This window comes from Sinocyclocheilus grahami, unplaced genomic scaffold (genome assembly GCF_001515645.1).
Source record: "Sinocyclocheilus grahami isolate Dianchi unplaced genomic scaffold, SAMN03320097.WGS_v1.1 scaffold1307.1, whole genome shotgun sequence".
In the NCBI taxonomy this organism is placed as follows: domain Eukaryota; kingdom Metazoa; phylum Chordata; class Actinopteri; order Cypriniformes; family Cyprinidae; genus Sinocyclocheilus; species Sinocyclocheilus grahami.
In genome coordinates, this window is record NW_015506486.1 from 46,516 (window position 1) to 55,637 (window position 9,122).

The following is a 9,122-nucleotide window of genomic DNA, read 5'->3' on the forward strand; positions in this document are numbered from 1 at the left end:
CCGGAAGGACCGGAAGCGCTCGACTGTGGCATAATAAAAGCTCTGCTGCTTTACCCCACATACGCACGACCGGAAGCAGCGGAAGTACTCGACTGTGGCATAATAAAAGCTCCGCTGCTTTCGAGCCGTGTGTCGCGCTCGTTCAGCGCCTCGTTTCGCTTCGACAGCTTTCAGCCTCACTCTGCTTCATTCTACTACGTTAATAAATCATTAGCTCATCCACGGACTAAAGCTCCGCTGCTTTACCCCACATATGCACGACCGGAAGGACCGGAAGCGCTCGACTGTGGCATAATAAAAGCTCTGCTGCTTTACCCCACATACGCACGACCGGAAGGACCGGAAGCGCTCGACTGTGGCATAATAAAAGCTCTGCTGCTTTACCCCACATACGCACGACCGGAAGCAGCGGAAGTACTCGACTGTGGCATAATAAAAGCTCCGCTGCTTTCGAGCCGTGTGTCGCGCTCGTTCAGCGCCTCGTTTCGCTTCGACAGCTTTCAGCCTCACTCTGCTTCATTCTACTACGTTAATAAATCATTAGCTCATCCACGGACATGATTTCTGCCCGAGTCCCGTCTGATTGCATCGGCTGTGGGGATGAAGACCACAACTCCCATGATTCCACACTCAGTCACAGCGCCATCAAACTATGCCTTTGTTTCTTTGTTTTGAACACGCGCCCTCTAGCGGCGAAAATTACATATTGTGCCTTTAATGTAAAAATTATTATTTATTGGCTGATATTTAATTCTAAATAAAAAACAATTTACCTTAGTTTTTAGATTGTATCAGTTTTCCTTTAAGTAGTATAAATATATAATATCGGCCATTTATCGGTTATTGGCCTTAATGTGAAAATGATTATTTATTGGCTGATACGTAATATTTAATTAAAAATAAAAACTATTTACTTTAGTTTTAACAGTCTATCAATTTTCTTTAAAAAGTGTTGATTTAAAATATCGTCCATTTATCGGTTATTGGCCTTAATATTGTATGCATTTGTCATTTTTATTTAATTTCTTTATTTTTAAAATGTGTATAAGTCGTATTTATAAAGTTTTAGCTTTTAGTTTTGGATCTGTTTTTAGTTGTTTTAATACTACAATTGATTGCTTCTGTTGTCCTCATTTGTAAGTCGCTTTGGATAAAAGCGTCTGCTAAATGACTAAATAAATAAATAATATGAAAAAGATTGTTTATTGGCCGATATTTAATTATAAATAAAAACTTTATTTTAGTTTTTACAGTGTATCAATTTTCTTCACGTAGTATAGATTTATAATATTGGTTATCATTTATCGTTTATTAGCCTTAATGTGAAAATGATTATTGGCTGATATTTATAAGTCTAAATAAAAAGTGTGAGACAAGTTCTCAAGTTCAGCTTCACAGACTCAACTTTTGTCTCTGAAATTTCAGTTTTCAGTAGTTTAGGAATTGAGCGAATTGAATTATTAAAAGTGTTTCTGTCTGACAAGTACTTGAGAAAAGAGAGATTAATGACGTCAGCTGAAATGGAAAGTCATTACAGTCTGATGAAATATTATAATGGCGTTTTTGTAAACAGATGAGTCACTCACAACAGGAGAAGGAAATACTTTTAAGAAATACTTTAAGAGTTCAGGTCTGGTGTAAAGCACGTTGCTTTGCATGCATCTGCTGAATGATCTGAACTGTGAAGATCCCATCAGGAAACCAGTGACCCTGGAGGAGCTGGCTTTGGATTTAACAGCTGTGGAACTCGTCAGAGACGTTAAACCACAAGTTGGCACGGGTGGATCGTTTGTGAAGTCCCAGAGAAGAATATGAGCATGTTGAGGAGAGAGTAATAACAGAGGTTCAGATGAGCTGTCATCAGCGGCGCCTGAGGAGTCCTGATCTTTTCCATTGTGCTGCTGAAAATCTGAATTTGCATATTTGTTCTGAATTTTCTCATATTAATGCATCAAGTGCAACATTATCATTGCAGTCTGCATTAGTCACGTCAGTCTTCCACTTCAAGTACACCAGATGCTTTCCTGAGCTTGTGCTGGTGTTTAAAGAACTACAAAAGGGACAGTTTAGGCTGCTTGTACAGACTACGTGCTAAGTTGTTTCTTTCTGGTCCAAGTCAAAATCTCTATTCTGTACTCTAGATGTTGCTCAGATTTATGGAGTTCTAAAAAATAGATTTTTAAAATCCTCTTCATAAAATCCTTTGACTCTAAAATATCAACAAAATGAACCTGGCTTTATCCAATGTTCAGATTTCAGTTCAGGAAATGTTGAAAATAAGTGCATATTTAATTTAATATCACCTCATTTGCGTACTTAAACATAGCATTTCAGAATCAGCTGATGAAGTAGTGTGCTGCCTGTGTTAGTTCTCTAACACATGTCCTGTAGGGGGCAGCAGTGGCGCTGCAGGGGGCCGGACTGAACTGAACTGAACTGAAGGTGCCCCTTTCTCCTGCACTTCACTTCGCTTCACATCTTCATCTGCAGCGGACCATCATCTCTTGAGCTCCGCCGACAGATGTTTTTCTTCGCTCTTCTGTATTAAAGTCGCTCGTGTGTTTCCTGAATCTGAGGGATTTGTCTTTTTTATTCCTCTGAATATATATGGATATAATGTTCAACTTGGACCGAGAGATGCACAAGTTCTCTTAACCACAGCAGTGATACAATGGGGAAACTTCACTCAAAACATGGTGAGTTACACATCTACCAGTCACATAATCACTAAATATGTGTGTACGCGTATGTTTATTGCTGATTATTGAGTTAAAGGAACTTTTCTGTCTTGTAGCATGATTTTAATCTAGTCTGTTCTACTATTTAAATATAGCTTTTAACTTTTTGTGTTGTTTTTTAAATGACTTTTTCTTAACTTTTTTTTTTAAGTGTTGAAAGGTTGAATTTTCCATTTGTTATTAGGCTGGAATATTATTATTTGTTGGCCTTTTAATATTATTGTTAGTTTTCTATTGGCTTATAAATAGAATCGAATGCATCTCAGACAGTCAGACCAGCAGAATAAAAGTTCTGAGATTAGAAATGTCATTAGATTATGATTCTTACATCATGAAAGTAGCTTCGTTTTTCTCTAAATACTGAAAAATGTCATTTCTGATATAAAAAAATTCCTCCTGAGGTCTTATGGAGGTAATGATCAGATCTTTAGGACAACATTGATTAAACATAGTCATAATAATCGGAAAACCATCCATTTATATATCATTTGGACACATATTTTGCCAATCCTATCTATGCATGCTCTTGAAATGCACATGCATAACTATGTTATGAATAATACTCAGATTTTTGTCTTTGTCATTGGGATGCAGCTTGCAAACGTCGGGAAAATCCTGAGGGTGAGTTTTGCATTTGACACAGTTTTGAGTCTTATTTTTGTTATACATTAACTATTTATGGCTTGGACGTTGCAGAACATTTCCTAATGCTTTTCAAATCCACTTTCAGGGGATAGTTTTGTTGCGAACGGCATTATTTCTAGAAGAGGAGTTGAAGGCGGCGAAAGATATGACACCAATCTGAAAGATTATAAGGTAAGAAATGGCTGTTATTTGTGCATTTGCATCTGAATCTGTCTGGTTATCCATCATAAGGTGAGTTAAGGCTGCTCTGTGCCTGCTCAAAATTCAGCATAAAAGCCAGACTAAAAGATGCCTGCTCTGACAGCCTCCAGTATCAAAGTATACAGTTGTAATTGCTGTGTAAATGCATTTATGCCTCCTCTGAGCAGCATTATAAACAGTGTGTAAAGATGCCTAAATGCCACTTCAGAAGCGCTTCTGTGCCGCCTTTGCAGTGTAAATTTAGCAATACATCCGCATCTGTCTTCTAAAGCAGCATCCTAACTGAAATCCAACGCAATATCTGACAGTTCTACACACAAAAAACACTTCTCTCGGAAAAACCCAACTAATTTCAATCCATTTTCCCAAAGGCTGTAGCATATGCATTAGAAAATATAATGAACCAATATCGATTTTTAAATTCCAAGAATCAATCTATGCTGTTTTCAGTTGATGCATGAACAAAACTTCATGAAACATTGTTTGTAATGCCTCACATCCAATAAATCACAATAATCCTTGCGCTTTGTTACTTTTGATATGAAACAAAGTCCCAGCTTTCAAATTCTGTCTATTTTATCATGAAATTCAAACAATAAATTTGGTTTCGGTGCTCTTTAATTTGGCATGACAGATTGCTGTAGCCTCACGTGAACTGATCATCTCTTGCTCTTTACTACTAGTTACGGCACAAAATAAACATGAATGAACATCAGAAGGTGTTAAAAGAAACAGAAAAACTGAATAGTTAGCTAGAAAAATGAACTCTAGAAAGAAGCATTTTGCTAAATATATGCACTATATTACATATTGATTATATTTTAACTTAACGTGTTCTTCAATATCTAATGCATGTTTGAATAAATCCATCATGAACACAGGTTATAACATCCACTATTTAAATGTTTGTATTTCAACAATAAACTGGAGTAGAAAAATAATTATATCATTAAAAAGTTAGTATAATAAATTATAATATATTTATATTATAATATTTTTATTATAAAATTAAAATTTCCTTACGTGCAATTTTTTATTGCATTTTTTTAATGTTTGGTTACAAATATAATAAATATTTGTTATATAAATATGTTATAAATTATAATACATTTTATTTTATATAAAAACTGCCTTATTTTTTATTACATATTTTTTATGTTTGTTTACAAAACACTTTAATTTAGTAATGCACCAACTGACAGGGTTTATTGTCTAGTTAGTTGAGAGAGATATTTTGTCCTTGACATGCACTGTACTTGATCGCCTATATATCCAAATGAGATCGAAATTTAATCGAATCACAAGCTTGTGAATCAAACTCAAATTGACTCATGAAATGTGTCTCAAGTTTGCTTGCTGCTAAGACATAGGATACATATACACAGCACAAAATTACGGAAAATAGAAAAATAGTTTTAGAACTTTTTTTTAATCTGTTTTGTATGGTTGCAGTACATTATGGGATTACTTTTTCCTTTAAAGGATGGATGCATGCAATGCTGCCTTAAAATTTGGCCCAAAAATGGTGTCTTTGAGACTAGATTTGCTATGCTTTTATAAAAGTAACCCATGAAATGCGTCTCAGAATGAACTATTCGCCTGTAAGGGTTTTTTCCCTGTATCTTGGTGGAATCGCTCAAGAGCCCAGACGGGAGCTGTACCACAGAAGGAACAACTTGCGGTGAGCCCCGCTGCCAAAGACCACATTCCCACTACAGAGAAATCATCATTACAGCGGCTGAAACAAACAGACGGGAGTGTGCTTTCACAGGGCTGTGCAGCGACACGTCCAGCTCCTCGCGAGGTGGAGAGCTGCTGTTGTTTTTGTCGTGTTTGGCAGCGAGACAGCACCGTGGTGGGACTGATGGGTTTTGACGGGCCGTTCCCTGCGGGACTGTGACATCATCGGCGGGCGTTGAAGGTGCAGAAGCAGAGGCTTTTGTGATTGATAGCTGCATTAATAACAGCTGAGAGAACATCTGTGTGACACGTTCAGATTATACAGTGACTTATAGGAGTGTCAGATGTCCAGATTGTCTTTTATATATCTAGGCCGGTCAGTTTTTGCTCGTTCTCCTCCACCTGAGCAGCTAACAAGAGTTTTGTCTCATTCTCCGACCACACAATGCTGCTATTTTCTGGCATTTTTCATAACCTGACAGTTTGACAGCCCTAACCTCAGTGATTAACAACAGCAAAGAAGTACATGCCTCATGGCATACATGTGTCAGTATTTGTGTTCACACCATACATTTGAATATTGCAGTGATTTTAATGCACTTTTTACTGCACTTGTTCAGACAGAGGTTTATTAGTGCCTCTCATTTAAACTTCAGTGATAAAAACGCTTTTTTGAATCATTTCTGTTGAAGGGTTCAGAATGTCCCGTTCAAAGAATCAATTCAAAAGTCAATAAAAAAAAATCTCTAATTTGATTCATTAAAATTAAAGACATTCAGGTCTATCAAGTTTGTTCAAATCATTTGTGTGGATGGGTTCAAACTGTCAAGGAATCATATCAAAATCTTTGACTTTATTCATTGAGTTGGACCGAAATTCACAGGAATCAACCAAATTGACTCACTTGAACAAGTTAGTTTGATTCATTTCTGTGGATGGGTTCAAATGGTCTATTTGAAAGAATCAATTCAAAATACGATCACAGAAATCTCAGAATTGATTCACTGAAATGGATAGAAATTAACAAACAGACTCTAAGTAGTTTGTTTGATTAATTTGTGTCTGTAGGTTCAAGCTGTCAAGAATCGATTCAAAACTCAATCTCCGAAGTCTTTGAATCAATTAATTGAAGTACACTGAATTCACAAGAATAAATCAAACCAACTTTAACATGAAGTTTGTTTGATTAATTTCTGTGGATGGAATCAATTTAAAATCTCAAAAAATCTCTGAATTGATTCATTAAATTGGACAGAAATTCACAAGAATTATTCAAACCAACTCTGAAATGGACAGTTTGATCCCATCCGCATAAATGATTCGAACAAACTTGTTAAACAATCAGTTCAAAAGTCAATCTAAAAAAAATCTCTGAATTGATTCATTAAAATGGTCAGAAATACACAGGAATGAATCAAACCAACTCGAATCATTTGTGTGGATGGGTTCAAACGGTCTATTTTAAAGAATCAAATCAAAATTCTATCTCAAAAATCTCACAGAATTGATTCATTGAAATGAACAGAAATTCACAAGAATGAATCACACAGACTCTAGCAAGTTTGTTTAAATTATTTCTGTGGATGGACTCAAACTGTCCGTTTTAAAGATTCAATTACTATGGACAGAAATTCACAGGAATGGAACAAACCGACTCTAAGTTAGTTTGAATCATTTCTCTAGATGGGTTCGAAATATCCATTTCAAAGAATCAATTCAAAGTTCCCTCTCAAAAATTCCCCGAATTGATTCTTTGAAGCGAACAGAAGTTGGCAGGAATCTAACAAGTTTGTTTAACCATTTCAATGAATCAGTTCAATGATCAATCTCTAAAGTCTTCATCGAAGCTGATGTGTCTCGTTATGTCAGACTCTCACCTGTGGTTTCACGTCATTTCAGTTAGTCTCACGCTGAAGGATGTCATAGTAAAAGACTCTAACTGATAATTAACCTGCTCTATTAGAAGCCTTATAAAAGTCCTTCCCCTCACGAATGGGAAAGTTATTTGGGAAAATCTGACAGCGGCCTTGAGGGGAAAGCACCGGCGGCGGCGCGGGACATGTCATGTGTCATTAATGGGCAGGTCCAGGGTTTGACTTCTTTAAAGTTTTGGCTCTGATTTGTGTTTTGTCAGTCGTCAAGTACCTGAAAGACTCTTTGAGCAAGAGAGCGAGAGACTTTTGATTCGTGATAAGACGCGTTTAGGTTGTTTATTTAGGGTGGATGAAGTGAAAGAGGCACTTTCAGACTAGAGCTTTTGATGTGAGTCCATTTCAGGTCAGCGTTTGGTTGATGTGAAACTCTGGTTTGGACCAAACAATCAAACCATGAGTCACTTGATTGAGCTAGTCTTGTCGCAGTTTAGATCACAACAAGCATTTTCTTGTGATGCCATATCGCTTTTGGATTTTCATTGCAAATGAAAAATTTCATTGAAAACAAACGCGTGTGTATGTGTGCATCTGAATCAGGCTTGTGAATCATGCTGCTGTCTAATCTGCTCTTTGTGATTTTTGAAAACATAATAGTAATCACAGGATTGTTGTGCCATATTTATTCTGCTGTAAACAGAATCCTTGTTAACAATGTGTTGATGAGTTGCAGGGATGAATAGTTTTTGTTGTGGGAGCCGAGCGTGCGCAATCATAACTGACTGTTCATTGCAGACATTTATTCAAAGAACTTTGTTAAAAAGCAATGATGGAAGAGTTGGAATGAGATGGAATTATTTGCTGCTGAAACCGCTTAATTTGCACTAAACCCAGAACATTCCTTGAAGTTAATGGAAAAGAGGGAATGTGTCCAATAATTGTGTCTGGCCGCCTTTTAAAGTCAGCTTTAGGATTTGGGAGGCAGGTAAAATCCTGATGGCCTCAGATTAGAAAAGGGCCAGATCCGGCGTTCGGTCGGCCCCCTCCCCCCCAGGCCCCAGCCCATTGTCAGGGAAGCGGAGGGAATGGGATTCTTTAGCTGCCTGACCGCGACTTCAAAGCGCGGAGCTGGGAGTTATTAAAGCTCTCTGATAGCACTGGAGCCACGGGTTTGTGCGCCACGGACAGAGACAGACGGGTGAGTATCCCGAGGGTTTTCCTGGTGTGGAGCTCCTGAGTATTAACTCTGAAAGCCAATAATGAGCTCATTAGATGCTCTCAGATGTTTCCTTGAAGGAAGATCATGTCGTTCCAAACCTGAATGACTTAGTTATGTATCTTTATCAGGGTTATAATCGTTAACTAAAACTAAAACCACATATATATATATATATATATGTATGAAGAGTTCAGATGCAAAAGCCTCTAAGTGCTGTCTTAAATTTTCTTTTAAAGGGGTGGTTCACTGGGTTTGTTCTAAGCTTGATTGTGTTTATGGGGTGCAGTCTGACATGTGTTATTGCTTCGTTTAAAAAAAAAAAAAACTCATTATTTTTCACATAATTTACCTTTATTCCACACCGCTCTGTCCCTTCTCTGAAAAACAGGCTGATCATTTCCTGCTTTTATGAAGCCCCGCCCGCTGAAATAGGCGATGGGCTCTGATTGGTTAGCTAGCCCAGTGTGTTGCGATTGGCTAAACCGCCTCTAGTGCGTCCCGCCCCTCTCCTCAGCGGCATGTACTCCGGTTGTATTGTAAACCGTGGCATCGTTAATATCGCTTATCAGTTTGAGCTCGATTGAGAACAGTATTAAGAACCGCTGCTTTTGAACATTGATTTTGAAACTTGAGAATCAATTAGAATCGTTAGAAGACAGAAACGTGATTCATATATGAATAGATTTTTACGTGCACCTCTAGTTTTCTCTTCCTCTTCTCTAAAGCAGCACAGCATGGCCTCGCCCCCTTTGCTGCCTTTTCCCGAGG

At 37.5% G+C, this 9,122-nt stretch overlaps 1 long non-coding RNA gene across 1 annotated transcript in view; it reads left to right on the forward strand.

Annotated features, from left to right (window-relative positions):
- Positions 1-2,553: 2,553 nt before the first annotated feature.
- LOC107569060 (uncharacterized) overlaps positions 2,554-9,122 on the forward strand; it is a 45,182-nt gene continuing 38,613 nt past the window's right edge. The window contains exons 1-3 of the long non-coding RNA XR_001606852.1: positions 2,554-2,696; positions 3,333-3,359; positions 3,469-3,554. This is a non-coding gene — a long non-coding RNA (uncharacterized lncRNA). The remainder of the gene's footprint in view (positions 2,697-3,332; positions 3,360-3,468; positions 3,555-9,122) is intronic.